Below are 15,255 nucleotides of genomic sequence, written 5' to 3'. Positions count from 1 at the left end.
AGAAGAGTAATGAACAGAGGGAGTGGAGAGGAGAGAGGGATGAGGAGGGTGAGTCAGATTCACCCTGACACACAATGTGCAACGCCTGATGATCTGGGTGGAATCCAGCTGACCACACACACACACACACACACACACACACACACACACCAAGTACACACAGGCAGTGAGCTACACACACATGCATCACATACACACTGAGACACACAGTCGTGGCCAAAAGTTTTGAGAATGACACAAATATTAATTTCCACAAAGTTTGTTGCTTCAGTGTCTTTAGATATTGTTGTCAGATGTTACTATGGAATACTGAAGTATAATTACAAGCATTTCATAAGTGTCAAAGGATTTTATTGACAATTATTGAAAATTACATGAAGTTGATGCAAAGAGTCAATATTTGCAGTGTTGACCCTTCTTTTTCAAGACCTCTGCAATCCGCCCTGGCAAGCTGTCAATTAACTTCTGGGCCACATCCTGACTGATGGCAGCCCATTCTTGCATAATCAATGCTTGGAGTTTGTCAGAATTTGTGGGGTTTTGTTTGTCCACCCGCCTCTTGAGGATTGACCACAAGTTCTCAATGGGATTAAGGCCTGGGGAGTTTCCTGGCCAAGGACCCAAAATATCAATGTTTTGTTCCCTGAGCCACTTAGTTATCACTTTTGCCTTATGGCAAGGTGCTCCATCATGCTGGAAAAGACATTGTTCGTCACCAAACTGTTCCTGGATGGTTGGGAGAAGTTGCTCTCGGGGGATGTGTTGGAACCATTCTTTATTCGTGGCTGTGTTCTTAGGTAAAATTGTGAGTGAGCCCACTCCCTTGGCTGAGCAGCAACCCCACACATGAATGGTCTCAGGATGCTTTACTGTTGGCATGACACAGGACTGATGGTAGCGCTCACCTTGTCTTCTCCGGACAAGCTTTTTTCCGGATGCCCCACACAATCGGAAAGGGGATTCATCAGAGAAAATGACTTTACCCCAGTCCTCAGCAGTCCAATCCCTGTACCTTTTGCAGAATATCAGTCTGTCCCTGATGTTTTTCCTGGAGAGAAGTGGCTTCTTTGCTGCCCTTCTTGACACCAGGCCATCCTCCAAAAGTCTTCGCCTCAATGTGCGTACAGATGCACTCACACCTGCCTGCTGCCATTCCTGAGCAAGCTCTGTACTGGTGGTGCCCCGATCCCGCAGCTGAATCACCTTTAGGAGACGATCCTGGCGCTTGCTGGACTTTCTTGGGCGCCCTGAAGCTTTCTTCACAACAATTGAACCGCTCTCCTTGAAGTTCTTGATGAGCCGATAAATGGTTGATTTAGGTGCAATCTTACTGGCAGCAATATCCTTGCCTGTGAAGCCCTTTTTCTGCAAAGCAATGACGGCACGTGTTTCCTTCCAGGTAACCATGGTTGACAGAGGAAGAACAATGATTCCAAGCAGCACCCTCCTTTTGAAGCTTCCAGTCTGTTATTCAAACTCAATCAGCATGACAGAGTGATCTCCAGCCTTGTCCTCGTCAACACTCACACCTGTGTTAACGAGAGAATCACTGACATGATGTCAGCTGGTCCTTTTGTGGCAGGGCTGAAATGCAGTGGAAATGTTTTTGGGGGATTCAGTTCATTTGCATGGCAAAGAGGGACTTTGCAATTATTTGCAATTCATCTGATAACTCTTCATAACATTCTGGAGTTAATGCAAATTGCCATCATACAAACTGAGGCAGCAGACGTTGTGAAAATTAATATTTGTGTCATTCTCAAAAACCTTTGGCCACGACTATACTGTACATGCTAACACACACTGAGATCAGATGGACAAATACTGTACATGCTAACCCACACAGCCAATACAGACACATACACAACACCAACTAGCCTCATCATCAGTAGCACTCCTAGTTCTTCTGCATTGCTTTTTGTTTGGGGTTTTAGGCGGGGTATCTTTAAACCACTTTGACTGATGGGGGAGAAAAGGGGACATTTGATTGGTTGAGGTCAACACACTCTGGATTTGAGTTGAGGAGAATGTGTGTTTTGTTGAGAGAATGGATTCGGGTCCTGGAGTCTAGTAACTTCATAGAATCAATCACTACAAAGAGAATGTATTGGGGTCCTGGAGTCTAGTAACTTCATAGTATCAATCACTACAAAGAGAATGTATTGGGGTCCTGGAGTCTAGTAACTTCATAGTATCAATCACTACAAAGAGAATGTATTGGGGTCCTGGAGTCTGGTATCTATAACTGTGTTTACTGCTGACCGGTTGGGATACACGACGTTAAGCCACTTACTGGGTTTACCTCATTCATAGTCCTTTATATGTGGAACGGTCATTTGGATCTATACGTGTCAAAAAAAGATACACGTCAAATGAGCTTGTTTTGGCCAATCAGGACCTGAATCTGACTGCCCGTCAGATTTAACACGTTCATACATTAAAAAAATAATAATAATAATGTAGTTATTACATATTGATTAATCACTATCACTCATTTTGTCATATGTCACAGCGATTCACCGATACATATGCTATGACTCATAGATTTTGGTCACTGATGATCCTCGTTTACGTCAAGGTCGTCACTGTCAAGGTCGTCACTGTCAAGGTCGTTGGGACGACTCAAACTGCTCGCGCTCTCACGTACGGATAAAAGACATTCACTCAACTTTGATGTTCTTCGGAGGTAAAATTAGCTAGCTCGTTAAAACAATGGCTGCCCAGTTTCTCAATTTTTTTTAATTACACCATCTCTGATTGCAACAGACTGCCTCTCATGGACAGAAGAGATGGACATCAAACCGTCAATAGGCAGGTAACATTAACTGAATGTTAAATAGCTAGCTAGGTGTTGAGAGGGAGGGGTGTAACAGCTGCAACAGAAAAATGTAGCTAGATAATATAACGCTACCTAGCTTCCAACGTTAACTAGCTAGACAGATCTGCCTGCCACTTGACATTAAACTGAACTCAAGATAGCTAGCTAACGTTAATGGTCCATAATCTAGTTATGGAATCTATAAAATGTGAACTAGCTAACGTTACTGTACAGCAGCTAGCTAGCTATAGTGATGTCTGTATGAAGAACATTTTTTAGCTAGTTTGTAGTTAAAACTGCATCGCCTGTAAATGCACGATCATAGGTCGGAGGCTCTGAGAGCTGGCACAGATTAGACAAATGAACACTTTAGGGGTTGTTAGCTACATAAAAATAACATTTTACTCAACCAATCGGGCCTTCTGTCTATTTTTCAGGCTAGAATTGGATCTTTTGGAGGGCATTTGATTGCTGTTGCAGAGGAGTTCCTGCAAGAGGCTAAGGACATCCAACAACGGGAACCTTCTTGAAGACAGAGCAGATCACTGACATCATCAATGAGGTGCTCCTCCACCACCACCACCACCACCTCAGCTCCACCACCTCAACCACCTCAGCTCCTCCACCTCTACCACCTCAGCTCCACCACCTCAACCACCTCCACCACCACCTCCACCTCAGCTCCTCCACCACCACCACCTCCACCTCAGCTCCTCCAATCACCACCACCTCCACCTCAGCTCCTCCAATCACCACCACCTTCACCTCAGCTTCTCCAATCACCCTCACAGCTCCTCCAACCAGGGATAAGCCCTGATACTCCCCTACTGGTATGAGGGATTGGGATGAGCCCTGATACTCCCCTACTGGTATGAGGGATTGGGATGAGCCCTGATACTCCCCTACTGGTATGAGGGATTGTACGCTATATCTTCAGCGCCACTCGTTCTTATGAATCAGTTCATTATTATAACAGCAATAATAACACCAACCATTAGGACCATCAGTGAACCTCTTCAACCAGAGCTTTGGGAACCCCCTCCTCTTTGCACAGAAACTGTTTCCCATGGTAACAACCCTCCTCTTTGCACAGAAACTGTTTCCCATGGTAACACCCCTCCTCTTTGCACGGAAACTGTTTCCCATGGTAATACCCCTCCTCTTTACACGGAAACTGTTTCCCATGGTAACACTCCTCCTCTTTGCACATGGTAACCTCCTCTTTGCACGAAACTGTTTCCCATGGTAACACTCCTCCTCTTTGCACGGAAACTGTTTCCCATGGTAACACCCCTCTTTGCACACCAACTGTTTCCCATGGTAACACTCCTCTTTGCACGGAAACTGTTTCCCATGGTAACACCCCTCTTTGCACACCAACTGTTCCCCATGGTAACACTCCTCCTCTTTGCATGGAAACTGTTTCCCATGGTAACACCCTCTTTTGCACAGGAAACTGTTTCCCATGGTAACACTCCTCTTTGCACGGAAACTGGTGTTTCCCATGGTCACTCCTCCTCTTTGCACGGAAACTGTTTCCCCACTCCTCCTCTTTGCACGGAAACTGTTTCCCATGCACCTCCTCTTTGGAAACTGTTTCCCATGGTAACACTCCTCCTCTTTGCACGGAAACTGGGTAACACTCCTCCTCTTTGCACGGAAACTGTCCCTCTTTGCATGGAAACTCTTTGCATGGGTAACACTCCTCTTCTGTTTCCCATTTCAGAGGGAACACCCTCCTGCACAGAAACTGTTTCCCATGGTAACACTCCTCCTCTTTGTGTCTGTTTCCCATGGTAACACTCCTCTTTGCACGGTGTTTCCCATCCCTCATTGGTTCCTCTTTGCACGGAAACTGTTTCCCGTGGTAACACTCCTCTTTGCACTGAAACTGTTTCCATGGTCACTCCTCCTCTTTGCACGGAAACTGTTTCCCATGGTAACCTCCCCTCTTTGGTGTTTCCCATGGTAACACTCCTCCTCTTTGGAAACTGAACACTACACACACTGTGTTTAAAGTGTCGAGGCCCCTCGGTGGGTTCAGAGGGATATGTGTTTATAGTGTCATGGCCCCTCAGTGGGTTCAGAGGGATATGTGTTTAGAGTGTCGAGGCCCCTCAGTGGGTTCAGGGGATATGTGTTTAAAGTGTCGAGGCCCCTCAGTGGGTTCAGAGGGTGTTTAGAGTGTCATGGCCCCTCGGTGGGTTCAGAGGGATATGTGTTTATAGTGTCGAGGCCCCTCGGTGGGTTCAGAGGGTGTTTAGAGTGTCATGGCCCCTCGGTGGGTTCAGAGGGATATGTGTTTATAGTGTTGCCCCTCGGTGGGTTCAGAGGGATATGTGTTTATAGTGTCGAGGCCCCTCGGTGGGTTCAGAGGGATATGTGTTTATAGTGTTGAGGCCCCTCGGTGGGTTCAGAGGGATGTTTATAGTGTCGAGGCCCCTCGGTGGGTTCAGAGGGTGTTTATAGTGTCATGGCCCCTCAGTGGGTTCAGAGGGATATGTGTTTATAGTGTCGAGGCCCCTCGGTGGGTTCAGAGGGTGTTTAGAGTTTCAAGGCCCCTCGGTGGGTTCTGAGGGTGTTTATAGTGTCATGGCCCCTCGGTGGGTTCAGGGGTGTGTTAGAGTGTCATGGCCCCTCGGTGGGTTCAGGGGTATATGTGTTTATAGTGTCATGGCCCCTCGGTGGGTTCAGTGGGATATGTGTTTAGAGTGTCATGGCCCCTCGGTGGGTTCAGAGGGTGTTTATAGTGTCGAGGCCCCTCGGTGGGTTCAGAGGGTGTTTAGAGTGTCTTGGCCCCTCGGTGGGTTCAGAGGGTGTTTAGAGTGTCATGGCCCTCGGTGGGTTCAGAGGGTGTTTAGAGTGTTGAGGCCCCTCGGTGGGTTCAGAGGGTGTTTAGAGTGTCATGGCCTCTCGGTGGGTTCAGAGGGTGTTTAGAGTGTTGAGGCCCCTCGGTGGGTTCAGAGGGTGTTTAGAGTGTCGAGGCCCCTCGGTGGGTTCAGAGGGTGTTTAGAGTGTCGAGGCCCCTCGGTGGGTTCAGAGGGATATGTGTTTAAAGTGTCGAGGCCCCTCGGTGGGTTCAGAGGGTGTTTAGAGTGTCGAGGCCCCTCGGGGGGTTCAGAGGGTGTTTAGGTACTACTGGGGTTGGCAGTGCAGCAGTGATCCCTAGGTGACCTGTAGCTGAACTGTAGTTGACCACAGTTGAAGCAATGAGAGGAGGCCTTCCCAAAAGCAAAGTGCTTCTCCATTCAACACATATACAACACATACATAACACATACATAACACATACATAACACATACATAACACATACATAACACATACATAACACATACATAACACATACATGACACATACATAACACATACATAACACATACATAACACATACATAACACATACATAACACATACATAACACATACATAACACATACATAAACACATACATAACACATACATAACACATACATAAACACATACATAACACATACATAACACATACATAACACATAACACACATAACACATACATAACACATACATAACACATAACATAACACATACATAACACATACATAACACATAACACATACATAACACATACATAACACATAACACATACATAACACATACATAACACATACATAACACATACATAACATAACACATACATAACACATACATAACACATACATAACACATACATAACACATAACATATATAACACATAACACATACATAACACATACATAACACACACATAACACATAACACATACATAACACATACATAACACATACATAACACACACATAACACATAACATATACATAACACATACATAACACATACATAACACATACATATACATGACACATACATAACACATACATAACACATAACACATACATAACACATACATAACACATACATAACACATACATAACACATACATAACACATACATAACACATACATAACACATACATAACACATACATAACACATACATAACACATACATAACACATACATAACACATAACACATACATAACACATAACACATACATAACACATACATAACACATACATAACACATACATAACACATACATAACACATACATAACACATACATAACACACACATAACACATAACACATACATAACACATATATAAACACATACATAACACATACATAACACATACATAACACATAACACATACATAACACATACATAACACATACATAACACATACATAACACATACATAACACATACATAACACATAACACATACATAACACATACATAACACATACATAACACATATAACACATAACACATACATAACACATACATAACATACATACACATAACACATAACACATACATAACACATACATAACACATACATAACACATACATAACACATACATAACACATAACATACATAACACATAACACATACATAACACATACATAACACATACATAACACATACATAACACATACATAACACATAACACATACATAACACATACATAACACATACATAACACATACATAACACATACATATATAAACACACACATAACACATACATAACACATACATAACACATACATAACACATAACACATACATAACACATAACACATACATAACACATACATAACACATACATAACACATACATATATAAACACACACATAACACATACATAACACATACATAACACATACATAACACATAACACACACATAACACATACATAACACATACATAACACTTTACATAACACATACATAACACATAACACATACATAACACATACATAACACATACATAACACATACATAACACATACATAACACATACATAACACATACATAACACATAACACTAACACATACATAACACATACATAACACATACATAACACATACATAACACATATAACACATACATAACACATAACACATACATAACACATACATAACACATACATAACACATACATAACACATACATAACACATAACACATACATAACACATACATAACACATACATAACACATACATAACACATAACACATAACACATAACACATACATAACACATACATAACACATAACACATAACACATAACACATACATAACACATACATAACACATACATAACACATAACACATAACACATAACACATATATAACACATACATAACACATAACACATAACACATACATAACACATACATAACACATACATAACACATACATAACACATACATAACACATACATAACACATACATAACACATAACACATACATAACACATACATAACACACACATTAACACATACATAACTAACACATACATAACACATACATAACACATACATAACACATACATAACACATACATAACACATAACACATACATAACACATACTAACACATACATAAACATAACACATACATAACACATACATAACACATAACACATACATAACATACATAACACATACATAACACATACATAACACATTAACACATAACACATAACATAACACATCATAACACATACATTACATAACACATACACAAAGATACATACATAACACATACATAACACATAACAGACATACATAACACACATAACACATAATAACACATACAGCACATAACACATACATAACACACACATAACACATAACACATACATAACTTCATAACACATACATAACACATAACACACATAACACATACATAACACATACATAACACATACATAACACACACATACATAACACATACATAACAATGGATAACACATACATAACACATACATAACACATAACACATACATAACACATACATAACACATATATAACACATACATAACACATACATAACACATACATAACACACACATAACACATACATAACACATACATAACACACACATAACACATAACAGACATAACACATACATAACACATACATAACACATAACACATACATAACACATACATAACACATACATAACACATACATAACACATACATAACACATAACACATACATAACACATACATAACACATACATAACACATACATAACACATAACACATACATAACACATACATAACACATACATAACACATACATAACACATACATAACACATACATAACACATACATAACACATACATAACACATACATAACACATACATAACACATACATAACACATACATAACACACACATAACACATAACACATACATAACACATACATAACACATACATAACACATACATAACACATACATAACACATACATAACACATACATAACACATAACACATACATAACACATACATAACACATACATAACACATACATAACACATACATAACACATACATAACACACACATAACACATACATATACATAACACATACATAACACATACATAACACATACATAACACATACATAACACATACATAACACATACATAACACATACATAACACATACATAACACATACATAACACACACATAACACATAACACATACATAACACATACATAACACATACATAACACATAACACATACATAATAACACATACATAACACATACATAACACATACATAACACATACATAACACATACATAACACATAACACATACATAACACATACATAACACATACATAACACATACATAACACATAACACATACATAACACATACATAACACATACATAACACATACATAACACATACATATATAAACACATACATAACACATACATAACACATACATAACACATACATATATAAACACATACATAACACATACATACATAACACATACATAACACATACATATATAAACACATACATAACACATACATAACACATACATATATAAACACATACATAACACATACATAACACATACATAACACATACATATATAAACACATACATAACACATACATAACCATACATAACACATACATAACACATGGATATATAAACACATACATAACACATACATAACACATACATAACACATACATATATAAACACATACATAACACATACATAACACATACATAACACATACATAACACATACATAACACATACATAACACATACATATATAAACACATACATAACACATACATAACACATACATAACACATACATAACACATACATATATAAACACATACATAACACATACATAACACATACATAACACATACATAACACATACATAACACACACATAACACACACATAACACATACATATATAAACACATACATAACACATACATAACATAACACATACATAACACATACATAACACATATATAAACACATACATAACACATACATAACACATACATAACACATAACACATACATAACATACCCCCGCCTATCGATTTACCTTGTATTTTAAATTACCTGATCACACTTTTGTTTATTTCCCTGTTGGATTTATCTACTAATATTATATATATATTTATTTATTTTCTTTGCCATTACTGTGTGAACTCCCTTTCCCCCTCCCCTCCCCCTCTCCCTCCCCCTCCCCCCCCTCCTTCCCCCTCCCCCTCACCCTCCCCCTCACCCTCTTTCACACGTTGTATGATTTGGTCTCTAGAAAAGGTACGACAAAGATGTTCAACTCTTCAACGGGGACCAGAGTTTAGACAGAGGTGGCCTTATTAACAAAAGTCAAATACTTCCCCATTTCCTTTTAGTTTGGTCATATTTGGAGACAGATACTTTAAAGATGGAAATCCAGTCTCCGGTTGAGTTCTGTTGCTTCAGCACAACAGCCCCATCTGCTGACACAATATTTGTCTTCCACTCAGTACAACACGACCCAGGGAGAGGTCTACTGCAACCACTGGAATGGAGCCTTCAGAGCGTCCACGCTGTGGGAGGACAACAGAACATTCTGAATGGACTTTATTAAAACAGAACTTTATCTTTTGGATCGCCCAATCGGGACTTTTATAAATTGTTAAAATAAATAATTGTGTGGAACGCAGTCTGCTGCTCTTTTCTTAAATTGTTTTGAATTAAAGAAGATATGGATTCTACTGGATCGGTGGTTCAGCCACCGTTACATTTTATATCTTTGTGATTAACAGCAGCCTGTTACAGTTGGTAACATAATGTTGTTGACACATTGTGACAGCTTTAATATAATGTGGTAGAAGATGGACGAGTGCAGGGCTCTCCAACCCTGTTCCTGGAGAGATACCCTCCTGTAGGTTTATATCAGTGCTCTCCAACCCTGTTCCTGGAGGTACCCTCCTGTAGGTTTTCACTCCAACCTTAATAATTACCTGGTTAATAAGTTATTCGCGGTTAGTTACAACTGAGGTTGAATTGAAAACCTAAAGGACAGGTGAGAGGTGTTGAGAGAGGACAGGTAAGAGGTGTTGAGAGAGGACAGGAGAGAGGTGAGAAGAGAGGACAGGTAAGAGGTGTTGAGAGAGGACAGGTACGAGGTGTTGAGAGAGGACAGGAGAGAGGTGAGAGAAGAGGACAGGAGGGAGGTGAAAAGAGAGGACAGGTAAGAGGTGTTGAGAGAGGACAGGAGAGGGGTGTTGAGAGAGGACAGGAGAGAGGTGAGAGGAGAGGACAGGTGGGAGGTGAGAAGAGAGGACAGGAGAGAGGACAGGAGAGAGGTGAGAAGAGAGGACAGGTGAGAGGTGAGAAGAGAGGACAGGAGAGAGGACAGGTGGGAGGCGTTGAGAGAGGACAGGAGAGAGGAGAGGTGGAGGTGTTGAGAGAGGAGAAGTGAGAGGTGTTGAGAGAGGGCAGGTGAAGGGTGAGAAGAGAGGACAGGTGAGAGAGGAGAGGTAAGAGGTGTTGAGAGAGGAGAGGTAAGAAGTGTTGAGAGAGGACAGGTGAGAGGTGAGAAGAGAGGACAGCTAAGAGGTGTTGAGAGAGGACAGGTAAGAGGTGAGAAGACAACCCTTCCACAGACAATCCTTTCACAGACAACCCCTCCACAGACAATCCTTCCACAGACAACCCCTCCACAGACAACCCCTCCACAGACAACCCCTCCACAGACAACGAAGTCCCCCTGCTGGCTGTAGGGTAAAAACCTCACTCGAAGGCATCATCCCCTCTCCACCCCCCCAAATAAAATCTAACATAATCTATATAACAAAAGACCAACATAAACAGTTGTAATTCAGACAGAAATGTACATTTATAGTAGTGAGTTTATCAACAAGTGGAATGACTGAATGTATTTAGAGAGCGGGAATCTTTTCCTCCGTTTTCTCCCACCACCCCCTGTCTTCTTTACTCGATTTACTGCAATGCATTACTGTTAGTGTTCAGTTTATAAATATATTTATACCACAGCACTGTTGAATTCTAGAATGGGCATTAAAACCAGTTTGGAAAGAAAACAGCACGTAGAGATAAGTTTTACCCGTTTATTAAGCAATGAATAATGTAAGTCTTTGGCGATATAGGCTCTGCTCCTTCAGGCTAGCTCAGTGCCCAAGCAGAGCGTCCATATAAAACAGCCTACAGGCAGTGATAAGCTTTAACAATGCCCCCGGCAGGAACACAGGTGGAGGCTGAGGTGGTGGTCGGAGCAAGAAGCCAGTGCATAGTAGCAGTAACAGTGGTAGTAACAGTAGTAGTAACAGTAGTAGTAACAGTAACAGTAGTAGTAACAGTAGTAGTAACAGTAGTAGTAACAGTAACAGTAGTAGTAACAGTAACAGTAGTAGTAACAGTAACAGTAGTAGTAACAGTAGTAGTAACAGTAGTAGTAACAGTGGTAGTAACAGTAGCAGTAACAGTGGTAGTAACAGTAGTAGTAACAGTAGTAGTAACAGTAGTAGTAACAGTAGTAGTAACAGTAACAGTAGTAGTAACAGTAGTAGTAACAGTAACAGTAGTAGTAACAGTAGTAGTAACAGTAGTAGTAACAGTAACAGTAGTAGTAACAGTAACAGTAGTAGTAACAGTAGTAGTAACAGTAGTAGTAACAGTAACAGTAGTAGTAACAGTAACAGTAGTAGTAACAGTAGTAGTAACAGTAGTAGTAACAGTAACAGTAGTAGTAACAGTAACAGTAGTAGTAGTAACAGTAACAGTAACAGTAGTAGTAGCAGTAACAGTAGTAGTAACAGTAACAGTAGCAGTAGCAGTAACAGTAACAGTAGTAGTAACAGTAACAGTAGTAGTAACAGTAACAGCAACAGTAGTAGTAACAGTAACAGTAGCAGTAGCAGTAGTAGTAACAGTAACAGTAGTAGTAACAGTAGCAGTAACAGTAGTAGTAACAGTAGCAGTAGTAGTAACAGTAACAGTAACAGTAGTAGTAACAGTAACAGTAGTAGTAACAGTAACAGTAGCAGTAGTAGTAACAGTAACAGTAGTAGTAACAGTAACAGTAGTAGTAACAGTAACAGTAGTAGTAACAGTAACAGTAGTAGTAACAGTAACAGCAACAGTAGTAGTAACAGTAACAGTAGTAGTAACAGTAGCAGTAACAGTAACAGTAGTAGTAACAGTAGCAGTAACAGTAACAGTAACAGTAGTAGTAACAGTAACAGTAACAGTAGTAGTAGCAGTAACAGTAACAGTAACAGTAGCAGTAGTAGATACAGTAACAGTAGTAGTAACAGTAACAGCAACAGTAGTAGTAACAGTAACAGTAGCAGTAGCAGTAGTAGTAACAGTAACAGTAGTAGTAACAGTAGCAGTAACAGTAGTAGTAACAGTAACAGTACTAGTAACAGTAACAGTAACAGTAGTAGTAACAGTAACAGTAGTAGTAACAGTAACAGTAGTAGTAACAGTAACAGTAGTAGTAACAGTAACAGTAGTAGTAACAGTAACAGCAACAGTAGTAGTAACAGTAACAGTAGTAGTAACAGTAGCAGTAACAGTAACAGTAGTAGTAACAGTAGCAGTAACAGTAACAGTAACAGTAACAGTAGTAGTAACAGTAACAGTAACAGTAGTAGTAGCAGTAACAGTAACAGTAACAGTAGCAGTAGTAGATACAGTAACAGTAGTAGTAACAGTAACAGTAGTAGTTACAGCAACAGTAACAGTAACAGTAGCAGTAACAGTAGTAGTAGCAGTAACAGTAGTAGTTACAGTAACAGTAGTAGTAACAGTAGCAGTAACAGTAGCAGTAACAGTAACAGTAGCAGTAACAGTAACAGTAGCAGTAACAGTAACAGTAGTAGTAGCAGTAACAGTAGCAGTAACAGTAACAGTAGTAGTAACAGTAGCAGTAACAGTAACAGTAGTAGTAGCAGTAACAGTAGCAGTAACAGTAACAGTAGCAGTAACAGTAGCAGTAACAGTAACAGTAGCAGTAACAGTAACAGTAGTAGTAGCAGTAACAGTAGTAGTAACAGTAACAGTAGTAGTAGCAGTAACAGTAACAGTAGTAGTAGCAGTAACAGTAACAGTAGTAGTAGCAGTAACAGTAGTAGTAGCAGTAACCGTAACAGTAGTAGTAACAGTAACAGTAGCAGTAGTAGATACAGTAACAGTAGTAGTAACAGTAACAGTAGTAGTTACAGTAACAGTAACAGTAACAGTAGCAGTAACAGTAGTAGTAACAGTAGTAGCAGTAACAGTAGTAGTAACAGTAGTAGCAGTAACAGTAGTAGTTACAGTAACAGTAGTAGTAACAGTAGCAGTAACAGTAGTAGTAGCAGTAACAGTAGTAGTAACAGTAGCAGTAACAGTAGTAGTTACAGTAACAGTAGTAGTAACAGTAACAGTAACAGTAGTAGCAGCAGTAACAGTAGTAGTAACAGTAGTAGCAGTAACAGTAACAGTAACAGTAACAGTAGTAGTAACAGTAGCAGTAACAGTAGTAGCAGTAACAGTAGTAGTTACAGTAACAGTAGTAGCAGTAACAGTAGTAGTTACAGTAACAGTAGTAGTAACAGTAGCAGTAACAGTAGTAGTTACAGTAACAGTAGTAGTAACAGTAACAGTAACAGTAGTAGCAGCAGTAACAGTAGTAGTAACAGTAGTAGCAGTAACAGTAGTAGTAACAGTAGTAGCAGTAACAGTAGTAGTTACAGTAACAGTAGTAGTAACAGTAGTAGTAACAGTAGCAGTAACAGTAGTAGTAACAGTAGTAGTAACAGTAGCAGTAACAGTAGTAGTAACAGTAGTAGTAACAGTAGTAGTAACAGTTAGTAACAGTAGCAGTTAGTAACAGTAGTAGTAACAGTAGTAGTAACAGTTTCAGTAACAGAGTAGTAACAGTTAGTAACAGTGGGTTTGTTTTTGAGCAGTAACAGTGTAGTTATCAGTGTAGTAACAGTAGCAGTAACAGTAGTAGTAGCAGTAACAGTAGTAGTAACAGTAACAGTAGTAGTAACAGTAACAGTAACAGTAACAG

The 15,255-nt window shown here is 39.6% G+C and overlaps 1 pseudogene; it reads left to right on the top strand.

Annotated features, from left to right (window-relative positions):
• LOC121840762 overlaps positions 1-15,255 on the top strand; it is a 77,941-nt pseudogene that overhangs the window by 9,035 nt on the left and 53,651 nt on the right.

This window comes from Oncorhynchus tshawytscha, linkage group LG25 (genome assembly GCF_018296145.1).
Source record: "Oncorhynchus tshawytscha isolate Ot180627B linkage group LG25, Otsh_v2.0, whole genome shotgun sequence".
Lineage (NCBI taxonomy): Eukaryota > Metazoa > Chordata > Actinopteri > Salmoniformes > Salmonidae > Oncorhynchus > Oncorhynchus tshawytscha.
The sequence above is the reverse complement of the archived record's forward strand: the minus strand, read 5'-3'. Positions and strand labels throughout refer to the sequence as shown.